This window comes from Colobus angolensis, unplaced genomic scaffold (assembly GCF_000951035.1).
Source record: "Colobus angolensis palliatus isolate OR3802 unplaced genomic scaffold, Cang.pa_1.0 Scaffold286, whole genome shotgun sequence".
Lineage (NCBI taxonomy): Eukaryota > Metazoa > Chordata > Mammalia > Primates > Cercopithecidae > Colobus > Colobus angolensis.
The window spans coordinates 1,152,221-1,167,261 of NW_012116110.1; the positions used below are offsets into that span (position 1 = coordinate 1,152,221).

Sequence of the window (15,041 nt, forward strand, 5' to 3'; positions counted from 1 at the left end):
AAAAAAACCAAAAAATAATAATAATAATAATAATAATAACCAGGAGATCTAAGAGACCTGCCTAAAATTTTATTCCAATGGGGAAGAGAAGACAAGTCTGTTAAGTGGGTAGAAAGAAGCTATAAGAGAAGAACTAGAGATGATGGCTATTTGCATCCTATTGAGTCCAGCCCATTCAATAAACCTGTTACATATAGAATAGAAGGCAGTGGATTTTGTTTGAGATTCCTTGAACAACAAATAGTGTTTTCTGAGCCTGCCAGTTATTACTTAGGTTTCTGTTTACTATTCAGTTCCAAAGATTAACTCTGGTGTGATGACATGGGAACCATGGTTCACACTGATATCAGCAGTTTATTGACCTGTGTCTATAACATCCAAAATATTGTGAAATATTGTGAAAGACAGAAGTCTCCCTGCTTAGCCCAATGATATCAACATTAGCCACTGGCTGACATTATCCAACTAATGATCACAACAGAGTGAAACTATTCATTTTGACTAATACAGCACAATACTTAGATTGGCTAATTACCAACTATTAAGCCTATTTTTATGAAATTATAGGAATACAGATATATATATGCATGTGTGTATACATATATATTTAAACATTTTACTACTTTAGTTTTACTTTAGATTCTACTCTAGCTTTTATTTTGGGTGACTCCCAGTTTAAGGTAACAAATTTACCACCTTAATACCACCAATTATATATTTTTAATCTTTTCCTCTGAAGACCCCACTTAAATGACTATAAAGGTATACATCAGGTATAAATCCACAGAGAATGGAAGAGGGAATATTCACAAACAAAAGATTCTAACACATTTTCTTTGAGATGACTGAGCTGTAGAACCCCGGGGAGGCAGGCCTACCAAAGGATGGGGTGGAGAAGGCTCTGGAAACGGGAGGTTCACCGATGCAGAACAGCTGGATCCCCAGCCCTCTGCTCCACACCACACACATGTATCACTAGGAGCCAGCAGCTACTTCTCAGGAAAAAGACCGGCATGTGGAGATTCCCAGTGGAACAACCTAATAGCTCCCTTGGTTACCCTATAGAAAGGCCTGCTGATGGACAATGTTGTCCTACTCAAGTCCCTTCTTTCTCTTTTCTCTTTTCTTTTTCTTTTTTTTTTTTTTGACAGAGACTTGCTTTGTTACCCAGGCTGCTATGATCTTGGCTCACTGTAACCTCCACCTCCTGGGTTCAAGCAATTCTCCTACCTCAGCCTCCTGAGTAGCTGGGATTACAGGTGTGCATCACCATGCCCAGCTAATTTTTGAATTTTTTTTTTTTTTTAGTTAAGACAGGGTTTCACCATGTTGGCCAAGTTGGTTTCAAACTCCTGATCTCAGGTGATCTGCCCGCCTTGGTCTCCTAAAGTGCTAGGATTACAGGTGCGAGCCACTGCACCTGTCCTCAAGTCCCCACTTTCAATGTGCTTTCCCACCCAACATCCAGCACCTATGGCTCTTTTTGGGAGGGCTGCACTTGCTTCACCCTTTCATGTCAAGAGCCAGAAGTACCTGAGAATTTATGTGCCCCCACCACAGACCCCCTCTCTTAACTGAAGACTGACAGGTATGGAGTATGAAACACCAATCCCATAGATTCAGGCGGGGACAAGCCTGAGGCTGATTTACACTCCAGAGCTCCCCCGCCCCACACAGGATCAGGCTGAAGCCACTCTCTACTGTACTTGGTTTGAATGAGAGCATACCTTTACTTGACTTCTTCCCCTTCCCTTCCCAGTTTTTCCTGAGAGCATCTCCTTAATAGAGCAGCACACATACACGCAAACCCTCTTCTTGGTGTCTGCATCTGAGGATTCTGACCTAAGACATCTGCAAACCACACCAACTTATACAGCCCTTCTGGCCAGCTTCAGTGTCACAGTCCTACATATGAAAAGACAATCAAGAATAAGCAGACTGTGCTGAAAACCTCCAGCAGGGAAGGGAGCGATCAACATAAACAACAAGATGTAAACACTGTAATTCCCCAAGTGGGAGAAGCAGGAGATGTGACAGGAGAGGGAAAAATTAAACTCAGAAAGATTAAAAGATTCACTGTGCAGATATCTTAATAAATGACACCTGAATCATCCACCGTCGTATGCACATTCTCTTTACTTCATCAAGGGGAGCCTCATTCCACATAAGAAGCTGCAGACAGGTGGATAATTGCCTACCCATTACCATGCAGTCCTCTCTAAGCCTGCCCTCCCTGCATCACCCCATCCCCTCTGCATCCATCCACTAAATGTAATTTTGAAAGCAGTCTTTGTACTGCCAGTAAGTACCATGTTGTGTTTCACAGGGAGCAGCTTAGACATAATAGCAAACAAAATCCTGAGCCTCTCATCCTCCACTCTTCCCCAAGCAGGTTTCAAATACCTCACATGACTTAAATGTATAATAATATGCACTTTTAACGCTGGCTTAACCTTCTGTCTTCAGGACTAGGCATCATCTACCATAGCAGTAACAATTTATGCCAAGTCAAAGTACACCTTATCATTTATTTTACATGTGTCATGAATCTCTCTTCCAGATTATGGAAAATTTATATATTTTGTCAGGCTAAAATACTTAAGCACTTAACTGAAAGCTGACTTAATTGTTCCTTTCCTTAACAGATTTTAATAAGGAGTAGATACCATTAGTGATTTTGGTCCCAAGCTTCTAATATATTTATTTCTTCTCACCCCTTAACTACATACCCACGTGCACACACATATGCACAATCCTTATTATAAAGTAACATATTCAGCATAGACTATGTGGAATAACACACCCCTGCCATAATTCCAGCATCCAGTTTCTGTCCATTTTGAGAAGAAAAATGTTAATTTATATATTTTCTAATAATTCCACTTCCAAGTCTATACTTATTAAGAAGAAAAACAGGAGGTATGTTCAAGGCTTTGCTCTTAGATAGATGTGGATGATTCCTCAATACATGGTAGGGAAATACAAAGATAAAGTACATTCTATGAGGTCCTCTTTATTTATAGTCAAATGCATGGAGTTCTGGTCCCCATGTTAAATTCTGGGGGAAGCACATCACCAAGGGCTGCTGGCAGCTGAGGCATGAAACACTTCAGCCGGTTCAGAGTTCCCTGTAGTGACAGGATACCCAAGGGAGCAAAGCTAAACATCTGGCCACTTTAGTGATCCTCTAACAAGCGCTTTTCATGCTGAAATGTTGGTTTTGTTTGTCTGTTTGCTTTTCCCCTCTGTCCTCCCTGACATTCTTTTCCTTTTATGGTTAATAGCAGAGGGGGGAAATACTTTAAGGCAAGAATCTCAAAGCCTTACATTTAGTCACAAAATCTTAACTCAATCATTCCCAAAGGTTTACTAGAGAATAGGTGGAATTTCCTTTAAAGATGAAAAAACAGGATACAAAAGCAACAGATTTTTAATCCTGATTTATTCAATAAATATTTCTTGGGCATATAGAATATACATGTGGGGGGCATACTATACATATGCTATTATCTTTCTCAGTGTTAAGGGAGATGAAAAAATGAGTGTGTGGGTGGGTGCATATTTTGAAAGGACAAGAGAGATGGAAAAGATGAACATGAGCTGCTGGAATCCAGAGTGGTACAAAGCACTGTGAGAGTTTAGATCAGGGGTCAGCAAACTGAGGTCTGTGGGACAAATCCATCCCACTGCCTGTTTTTGTACTGCCTGGGAGCTGAGAATGGTTTTTATGTTTTTAGATGATTGAAAAAAAAATGAGAAATCAACATTTTCTGAAGCAAAAATGATGTGAAATTGAATTTCAGCATCCATAAACAAACTTTGATTGAAATACAGTCACACTAATTGGTTTACATATTGTCTACAGTTGCTTTTGCACTACAAGGGCAGAGTGAAGTTGTGGCAGAGACCATATGGCCCACAAAACCTATTTACTACCTAGCCCTAAACAGAGAAAGTTTGTCAACTTCTGGTTTAGAGGAAAGAGACAATAGCGATTAGAATTAGGTAGGGAGTCACTTCCATTCAATGTCATGACGAAGGAAGTGAAACATCTACCTTACTTTTCTGTAGCCTTTCATATTTCATTTGACCCCAGTGACCCTGTGCAGGAAGAGACAGGAAGGGAAGGTTTCATCATTCCCCCTTTTGTAGCTGGAGAAGCTGAGGCTCAGACCAACCTGGAGACTTGTTCACTGTTGATGGCTAATTATGGCAGTACTTTATTCCAATTCGTTCTGAGTCCTTGCCACCCCACGGGGCCAAGAATGGAGAGATGTTGGTGCCACAGTGCTACGGTTTGAATGTGGTTTATCCCCACCAAGATTCATGTTGAAATTTAATCCCCAATGTAGCAGTATTGGGAGGTGAATGGGTCATGGGGGGTGAATTGCTCATGAATAGATTAATGTCCTCCTGCAGTGATGAGTGAGTTCTCACTCTTACAAGAATGGAATCATTCCCTAGAGAGTGGATTGTTAAAAAGAATCTGGCTTCCTTGGTTTTTCTCTCTTGTTTCCTCTTTCACCATGTTATGTCTTTGCACACACTCGCTCTCCTTCCACTTTCCACTATGAGTGGAAGCAGCATGAGGCCCTCACCAGATGTAGCTGCCTGGTCTTAAAACTTTCCAGCCACCAGAATTGTGAGCCAAATAAACTTCTTTTCTTTGTAAGTTACCCAGCCTCAGGTACTCTGTTATAGCAACACTGAATGGACTAAGATAAACAGTAACACACACACACACACACACACACACACACACACACACACACACATCCAAAGTAGGATGAAGGCATCATAAACAAGAGAGTCAAGATGGGGCAGTGGGGATGGGAAGGTACTGCTGGGTCCAGAGGACAGAAAAGACTCCAGGACCAGCAACTGTCTGGGGCCCATTCCTATGCCTAGACCTGAGGCAAATCCCCTTTGTCCTGGCTTGCAGCCACTGAGGAACCTGAGAGCCTCAAAGTCCTATCTGCAATATAAGTTCTCTCCTGATGTGGTTATGAAGAGTAAATTAGGTCATTATGAGAAGTAAATGAGTTAGTTGTGTACAGTACTTAGCACAATGCCTGACACTTTGTAACTTGTTTTTAGTCACTGGATGGGGAATCTGCTGAGCTTTTAAAAAAGGAATTTATGTGTACTTTAGAAAGCTAGACTGCCATAAAGAATATAATCACACCTGAACATAAGATTAGGTTAGGCTTTCGTATGACCTGACACTATGGAAGCATTTCATCTGTAGAACAAATTCTAGCTCCTTTAGGACAGAACTCTTCCACAGCTCAGGGAAAAGCAATTCTTATATATTCAAGTTATTTGGAAGGGAAGTAGGCGTAGAAACTATTTTCACATCTGGGAAGAAATATATCAGGTTAAAATTTAGAATTAAGTAATTAACTAAACATCCAGAACCTAGAAGCTAAGAGACAGCAGCTAGAAAGAGAGGCAGGAAGAGAGAAGGACGGGAAAGAACCGTGAGGAACCAGCTCAGTAAGGATGTTGTGGCTTGGTGACTTGACATGGTCCCCACAGCCCACAGATCTAAGAACCAATCTATTCTTCCTACTCCACTTTCCCTTTTCCACACTAATATAATTTCTTCTTTTGGAAATAAAATGTCTACTCAAAAATAAAGTTTCTCTCTGTGATTACTGCATCATATGTCCATACCACCAAATATCCAAATATGCTAACAATTCAAAAAAAGGAAAAAACAACTTTTGACATGAAATTATTTCATACTATAAGAAAATAAGCACTCTTCTGATAAATGTAATGCAATAGAGCAGTGTTTTATAAACTGCATATTAGGGTTCACTAATGCAGAGATTAGTTCAGTGGGTTGGCAAACATACAGAACAGAAGAGAATAGAATAGAAAGTATCAGAGTGGATTACACATAATAAAGGACAAGTATTGCTGAGTGAAACTTGTTTCAGTGATGTGTGTGTGTGTTTACAGACATTCATCTATGTTGCTAGCCTATCATCTAAATTGTATTCTAACCAGGAATCATGGCCAAAAATGTGTAAAAGCCACTGTAATAGAATATTACCCACTTTAGTAAAGTCCAGTATAAAAGTCCAAATTCACTGAATAGCCAATTTAGGGGGTATTCTTGTTAAGCGGAATTTCCTTAAATGACTCTAAGCTCCTCCTCTGCTTTTAAAATACGCTACAATTTACAAGAAAAAGGAATTTATGCATATCTTGTCAATTATACTTCTTTAAAATAAAGTGTGCCTGTTAATAAATACAGAATTGATCTTGAAATACAAAATTTATCAACAGTCAGAAACATAATGATTATATTATTTGGAATGGTGACCAATTAATTCCTTTAGGAAATAAATCATTGCTGTATTTGCTGTATTTTTCACACTAATTGTATACTAAGTAATCCACATGGAACAGAAGAGGAGGTTGAAAAGGAAACTTAATGGGCAGGGATTGGCTTTGCCACCAAACCTTGACAACCTCCCGCGATCACTTTACATATGCAAAAAGATGAGATTCTGTCCTCCAAAAAGTGTATTTCAGAAAACAGAAAGTTGCCTTATGTATAAATGCTTACAAAGTCTCCCATATTGTGGGGTATTCTCTTAATTACCTTCTTCTGAATGCCAAAAACCTTGTTACCTCCAAGATAACAGAAATTGAAAGTCATGTAATTCAGTAATAGCTGGATGTGATGGCAACTGATTTTAAAGAGAGAAACCATGTCAAAAACATATTACCTGGTAAGACTGCAGATTTCATGAAAAGGAGGTGTGTGTTTCAGAGGTTACTTAAGAACTATTTGGAGAAGATAGCCGGAAATAAACTTAATCAACACAAGATAGGGATACTTCTGAAAGCTATGTGATTGAAATAAGATAAATGACTGAATGAATAAAGAGTAAAGGAGGCCATGATTTTAACACCAATTTAAGTAAATATTCCTGGGGAGGAGCTTTACAATTGCTTGTTTTGAATGTCTACGCGAGACATATAGAAGTGCTGGGTTGCAGAGATCATAAATATACTCCTATAGGAAGAAAAGATAAAACAAATGTTCTTACATTAAGTGAATGAACACACAAGGTTTGGAGTAAAGTTTGTGGTAGTAGCATCGTACGGAAACTCAAGAAGTACTACATCTCAAAAAAGTTAGATAGAAATGAACATGACAAAAGTGACCTAATCATGACAAAGACTCAAAAGTGAACAAAGTTTGTGAAGTTTTTGAAAAAATGATTTCATAAAATGTGAGAATGGAAGGATGTCATATTTCTAAATTATTAATTTTATATAATGTGATTTTAATTATATGAAAGTAAACTAATAACTTAAGCATAAGTAAATACTTCACTCTGCCTATATTCCTAGAATATGCATATTCAAGTTGACACGAAGCCTCCTTAAAAACGCTCTTGTTGGAAAATTGAGGGCCACCCTATAACAGAGGGTACCTTACACATGAACATATATGGTAACCTCTGCATCTCAGATAACTGACGGTGGCCAATAGTTGGCTTGTGAGTGAACAGAACTGCAGGCAGTTGTCGCAATACATTAAAAATCCTTAAATTGAAATAACTGCCATCAAACCAATTCTTATCTGTTAAAAATTCTTTATGATACCTCTGTGCTGTGTCAAACAGGGGTCCCATGTCCACTTCTGAGTTCAGCTATAGCTATATCGACAGTCTCCACATACACTGACAGTTTCCCACTTCCACCTGGCTCTGCCTCTCTGCTTCTCTGCTCAAGGGCTTTCTTTGGTGTCTCTGGAGCTTGCTTAGGCTAATATTAGCAGCCCTAAAGTACTGAAGATTTAATATCTCTAGGGAAATGGTGGATAAATACCCCAGTTTCTCCACTGCTTGGTGGACAATCCTAATGTGCAGTCTACATGATACCAGCAGAGCCAAGCCTCAGCTGCCCACAGTGGCAACCTGCTCATTAATTCACCTCTTAATGGGCTTTCTTCCCTCTCCTGTCTCATTTTCTCCATTCTCTCACTTGTGCTTCTTGAGGTTGTCTCTCAAATAAACTATTGTGAACTCAAGTCCTCATTTCAGGGTCTGCATGCATAAACTGCTTTAGCATCATGTGGCAATTCTGTGTCCTCTGAAAAACAGCTACCTATCTGCAGAAATCAAGGTAAACGAGCTTTACCCTCATTCTTTACACCTGAGTTACTTAAATCTTTGGAAATTTCTCATCAATTCCCCTCTGTATTTGATAATCCCTTACTAATACAGAGAGTCATTTTGTGTTATAGAGTATACCCAGATGAACAAAACAAAGTTCTAGCCTCAAGGACCTTACACTTGAGAATGGAACACGAAACAAGGAGGAAGAAAAGAAAGCAATATTTAAAGAAGATTCAGACCACAGAAGAGACGTAAGTTCCAAGGAGCAGAACTACTTCCAGCTGACTAGTATTTCATCACTACCCAGACAGAATCACGCTTTGTTTTCTGACGTGATTTCGGCTCACTGCAATCTCTGCCTCCTGGGTTCAAGCAATTCTCCTGCCTCAGCCTCCCAATTAGCTGGGACTACAGGCATGCGCCACCATGCCTGGTTAATTCTTGTATTTTTAGTAGAGACAGGGTTTCACCATGTTGGCCAGGCTGGTCTCGAACTCCTGACCTTAAATGATCTGCCTGTCTCAGCCTCCCACAGTGCTGGGATTACAGGGATGATTGTTTTCTAACTTAAATATATTTGATTGAGGACATTCATCTTTTTATAAACCCAACACTGATTCATAGGTCAGCCCAAACACAGTAGATGGTAATACAGCCTTATGGGCAACCAATTCAAAATGAAAGGCAAAGCATTTTATTGTGAATTCCCTAAGTGACTGCTCCATCTATTAGGAGTGATACCATGTCCAGGTAAACTGAGGAAACCAATAAGGTTTCCCTGCTGTCCCTTGAGGATGCCAAACATGTTCCTATCCAGCCTTTTCATTTTTGATATCCTCTCTGCCTAGAAGGCTCTTCCCCAAGTATCTGCAGGGCTTACTACCTCACATCTTTAAGCTCTTCTGCTTAAGGTTTTCCCTGACCATCCTATATAAAATAACATCACCCCCCACCCACCCACTATTGTCAGTCTATTGCTCTCTCTGTTTTATTCTTCATCATAGCACTTACCACCTGGCATATTATGTAATTGCTTATTTATTTATTTTTAATCTCCTTCCACTAAAAGCTCTGTAATATTAAGGACATGTCCCCCCCTCCTCTATATTCCTTGCACCTAGAATAGTTTCTGGCCCAGAGAAAGTGTTCAATGACTATATGTTGAAGGAATGAATGAATTTCATCATTAAAACCTCAAAACCCACCACTCATTACAGTTGAAGTTCCATAAACTCACCTGGAATCATGACATAATCCCATAACTCAAGGATCTAAAGGGTTCACAATTATTTTGTGAAAAATGTGGAGTTTGTTAAAATAAAGCTTCAATGTATATATCAGGTATGAATAGTTTTAATTCTATCATAAACTTGTACAGGCCACAAAATGCAACTCATTCAATGTCCATTGTATAAGAATGAAATCCTGAAATTTAAAATTTTAGATACTGTAGCTAGCTTACTTAAAAAAAAGTTTATTCATATATTCATGTGACAAATGTATATTGAATGCATATGATAGGTATGGTGTTGGGTGAGGTGCTATATTTGATTTTTCTTTTGAAAACTGACTTTACGTGTGACTGTAAAACCATATTCTACCATTATAGATAGAAAAAGCTTATTCTTTAAAAAACAACTTACATTTTTCCCCATTGTTCTACTATAAACTTCTTAAAATTTAGCTCAGATCTCTGAGAGAGAATATTTACAGGAAATACAAGTGGAGTCTTTTATTTAGATAATTTTAAAGGTAAACTTCTACTCTTTTTTACTGCATTTAAGGGAATGAAGAACCACAAATGCTCACTATACAAAAATTACTTAAGTAGTTGTCAAACTCCAGTTATATAGCGTTAACTGGTTTCACTACAAATTCATGCTTTTCAAACACATGAGGTCCTCATGGTTGGGTAATGATCTTTTATTCACTCCGAATTGACTCACTGCTCTGTTTCCACAATGCCCACAAGTCTTTGTCATTCTACCCCTGGCTTCAACCTGCCCATCTCTCTTTTGACTTTACTTAAAAGACTGTGGCCAAATTCCTTTCTTTCCACCTCGAAATTTCTATGCTTCTGTCTCAAAAGAATCCTTCCTTTGCTTTCATCTAGTATCCTCCCATCTTCTTGAAGACTTAATTCCCTCAACTGAGCCTCTCCCTTACATTTTCAATCTCTTTTTTCCCCAATGGATTGTACTCCTCAGCTTATAAAGCAGGCTCAAGTCTTCCTAAACTAAAAATACCACTTTCCCTCTACTACACCATTGTTTTGATATATCATACTCTCTCTCCTTCTCCTTTACCTCCCAACTTATGGAAAATGAAGTCTGTTCTCACTGCTTTCCATTTCCCTTCCCCCACCCTCCCCTTCAACCCTTGCCCCTGGCTGCCACTTCCACCTACCACAAAGACGATCCAGGAAAGCCAAGAGTCAAATCCAATGGCTTTGCCTTGGTTGCACCCTCACCCATGGGGTGTGCTGTGTGAGTGACAGGGGCTCTCCTCACCCCTGCCAGCTTCCATGACACTGTACAACTCTACTTCCATCATTTTTCTCCAACTGCCCTTGTTTAACATGGTTCCTGTCCTCTTATTTCTCTTTCCCCTCCAACACACAGACATCCCTCAAGGATCCTATCCTTACCTTTGCTTCTTCTTTCTTCATTTTCTTTATCAGTGATTCCTGGGATATCAAAATCGCTCCTAAGTAGATGACTTACAAATCTCCTTGTAGCTCCAACCTCCCTCTGTATTCTAGTCCCTTAACTTAGATAAGCCTGTCATGCTCAAAAAGAAACTTCTCTCCTCTTCCTTATCCTCTGTTATATCTTGTTTCTGAAAATGACCCAACTGCTCTCTCAGCTAAGCCTGACAATGATCTTTGGCCTCCCTTTTCCCTCCCACTTTCCAGTGACTGTTCAAGCTCCTCAGATAATTCTTGCACACCACCTCTTAGGTATGTTCCCTTCTTCTCCCCCACTGCCTCTTTCCATCTTTCCCCTACTTTGACAATAGGGTCTATCTGGTCTCCCTCCTGCCAGTCTTTTCCCATGTCATTCCATCCAACATAATACTACAAAATTATTGCCCCAAAGCACAGTTCTGATACTGTCAATCTTTCTCCTCACAAATCTTCTATAGCTCCCCAGTCCTTACTGAACAAAATCGACACTCCTTACCTTGGCGTACAAGTTGCTCCACCACCTTGAACAAACCTCTCTTTCTTGCTTTATCCCTCATTACATCTCTTGGCATTCCTAGCGCTGTAGCCAAAGCACAACATTTTTTTGTTCCCTGTGTAGGCATACACCTTCCACTGCCAGGCCTGTGCTACGCTGTTCCTCCCCCAAGCATGCCCTTCCTTCTCTGCCAACCCAAATGCCACCTTAATCACAGCTCAAATGCTATATCCCATGTAACCTTCCCTGATTCTTCCATCAGAAGTCATTTTGTACCCTGTGAATTCCCACAGCCCTGCAGGAATACTGCTTTTTCAGCACTTAATCATTTTTTCACTATTTTTACAGTTAGTAACACATATTCCTCTTTTCTCCTTCTAGACCAAGATCCACCTCTGGGTAGGATCTAAGACTTAGCATTCTTTGAATCTCCAACACTTCTCAACATTCCCTGTCCCCTATCCAAAGGTACAGTGAGTCTGAGATGCAGGAGGCAATTAACAGATGTTTGCAAATTAATTATTGTAACCCAGAGAGTTAACTTCAGATTTTATTGCTTGAAATTCTCTCAGTTTTAGCAACAATTACTTCTTCTTTGTAGGCTAAAAGTCCTATCTCCCCAAGGTACTACAGTTCATTCCTTTTGGCCCCAGAGGTCATTTTCAAATATCTCTTACTCCTAAGTCTTCTGAAACAAACAATAACAACAACCAAAATAAAAACAAAAAACAAAACAAACAACCAAAAAACCCTTAAGAGACTCAATAATGGAAGAGAAAAGCACTGATGCTGTTTTAAGTGAAGGAAAGGCATCCATGCACAAAAAAATGGCTTGCTGCAGGCCACAGCAAAAGGTACAACCATTTACCAGAGCTGTCTCATAAACCTTATACCAGTCCAATCTTTAGAAAAGCCAGATATTGCATTTTTAAAACTATCAACCTGGGCAACGTAGCGAGACTCTATCTCTGAAAAAAATAAACAAATATCTGGGTGTGGTGCCATGTGCCTATTGTCCCAGTTATTCAGGAGGCTGAGGCAGGAGGATTGCTTGAGCCAGGAGTTTGAGGCTGCAGTGAGCTATGATCACACTACTGCACTCCAGCCTGGGTGAGAGAGGAAGACCCTGTCTCAAAAAGATAAATAAAAATAAAAATGATCACATTTATGTTACAAAAGAAATCACTGATTCCTGAGTCATCGATTGTGCTGCCGTCTAATTCCTCTTTCTCTAAACAGTGTATTTACCTGGTAATTCCTCATATTATTAAACTTTCTTGTAAGATATTTACATCCTTGGTCTTACTTGCAAATATAAAAGATGATGACTTTTTTTTTTTTAAACCAAAACCTCTTAGAATGGCTTTTAAATTCCATAAGTACTTTTCTCAGAAAGGGATTTGGCATAACGAATAAGAGAGTAAAGAACTAAGATTCAAAATTCATTTTTATAAATCTATCCTTAAATCTTGGATGAGAGCCAACAACCAACCTCATATTAAAATCTTAGAAGGCTTGACTTAAAGAACATGGGGAAATTTACTTTACATTGACAGCTTCAAAACACCTAGTCTATATATCATTAAATAAGATATATGGGAAGAAAAAAAGCATATGTGGATAGCCCTAGTTTTATTATTTTCAATGAAACAATGATATCGTGCAACCTTTGCCCATAAAAGAACACAAAACAAAAATTTTAAAAAAGAAAAAGAAACCTCTGGTGCCAACATGTTGTATATTTACTTGTGTAGTCATGACTGCTACCAGCTTTTTGAAGAGAACCGGGCAGCCAGTTTGGATTCTGACAGCAATGCAGTAGAATTTAAGGTGTTATGACTAAAATATGTCCTAAACAGGTTAAGCTAGACATACAATATTTTAATAAAGAAGTGTCGAGATACTCATTCTTGTGAATACGGCAGGAGAAATACAGGCGAGGAGGAATCACACTGCCCTGGATACACATGAATATGCCATCTCCCTGCCTATCTCTACCCAACCCTACACACACCTATCTTTACCACGCAGAGACAATTAAACAGCCATAGACTCGATGCATTTCTGTGTCCTTATTCCCACTGGGTGAGTTATTGCCAGCCTGACATTTTTCCAAATTGCCTACTAGTGGTCTCTATCAGGTAGGAAAGCAGGGACTTTACTGACCTGGGACCCCATCGCTGTGGATCTTGGGAGATTTCAGTTTCCAAATGATACACGGCACCACCTAGCTATTGTGACAGCTGAGAGAGGAGATGTCACCAGCAGTAGAAATAAAGTATCCTGTTTTCTGAGGAAAACGCCCTGGCTGTGCGACGCCGACCAGGTGGGCACCAAACACTTCTCCGTGTGATATTTTTCTTCTTTTTTAAAGACTGCCCCCCGCCCCACCACATCTCTCTATACGTACACACCTCCAGAGTTCATTCTAAAAGAACCAATACAAAGCCCATCCATCCCCTAGCCATAAGGTTTTCAGTGCTTAAATGTGGAAGGAGAAGGTCTAGCTAGCATTGAAAGTTGTGGGGACAGGAAGAGGAATCTGATCATTCAACACTATTCTCCTTCAGGTCAGACAAGAGAAAAACAATAGAAACTGCAGAGTCAGGGAGTACAAGACCCTTATGGAACAGGTGCTAAGCAGAGAAGTAGTATCAGAGGATGGAATCCCCCTTCAAAACCGGGTACACCAGCAAGCCCAGAATGCATAACCGTTATCCTATTTCCCTGCCATGTGCCTCAAAGCAACATGCTTACTTCCACATCCCCATGTCATGAGGCCAGAGGAAGGGGAAGCGAGAATCCCTACACTGGGCCATCCACACGCAGGAGCAGAACAGAGACTGTGCTCAGAGTTGCAGGGTCAAAATAACAAACACTGTCCCACAGTCTTAGCCGGTGACATCAAGTCAGGGCAGTGGCAGATCTCTGGGTTTGGGGCGCTGTTTGGGGAACGTGGATGCAATCAAACGCGTACACACACACAGAATTTTATAAACCCGCCCCTACCCCACTGCCTCCCTCCACACTTCACACACCAAGTGCATCCTGCCCACCTCACCGTTTCCATCATCACATTCTTTCTCCAGGAGAGTCAGCCGAGAGATGAGGGATCCTAGTGGGGATTCCTGGAAATGTCACCCCCCAACACCTCCGTCCGCCACCCCCATCCCCTCTGCTGTACCTTTTACACACACACTCTCACACACTCCTGCCATGACTGTCATCAGGCCCGCCTGCTGCGCCCGAAGCCTGGCATCTGAGCGGGCACCGGACCCCAGGCGTCTCGCCCGCAACGCCGCCTTACCCCGCCTCGCTGGCTGATGGTTCCAGGCACTGCCCCCTGGATGTCGCCTGCTATCCCCGCTCCTCCGCACTATTGTTCCAGGCAGCCCCTCTCGCGTCCGGGGGCGCTCTTTGGCTAGGACCCGGGCTCCGTCGGGGGCCGCATCAGCGCCGGGCACCCCTTCTCACCCACCCCTCCCTGGCTATGGTACCTTGCTTGACAGCTGGGTCCGCGGGCCCGCGGAAGCAGGCGGCGCTAGTGACAGCGCTGGTGCCAAGCCTGGGAATAAAGCTCCGCTCCAGCCGCTGCTACCTCCAGCGCCACCATCTTCTCCCGCCGCAGCCGCCGCCGCTGCGAGCCCAGCCCCGCGCCTCCTCTCCGCACCGTTTATCTTGCTTGGATTCACCTTCAAGAGATTTCTGGACCCAT

General features: G+C 41.0%; 1 protein-coding gene across 1 annotated transcript in view; it reads right to left on the minus strand.

The window, feature by feature from the left end:
- Positions 1–14,995, minus strand: part of APBA1 (amyloid beta (A4) precursor protein-binding, family A, member 1) — a 230,240-nt gene extending 215,245 nt beyond the window's left edge. The window contains exon 1 of the mRNA XM_011948894.1: positions 14,824–14,995. The gene's annotated coding sequence lies outside the window, so the exon portion shown is untranslated. The remainder of the gene's footprint in view (positions 1–14,823) is intronic.
- Between the last annotated feature and the right edge of the window lie 46 nt (positions 14,996–15,041).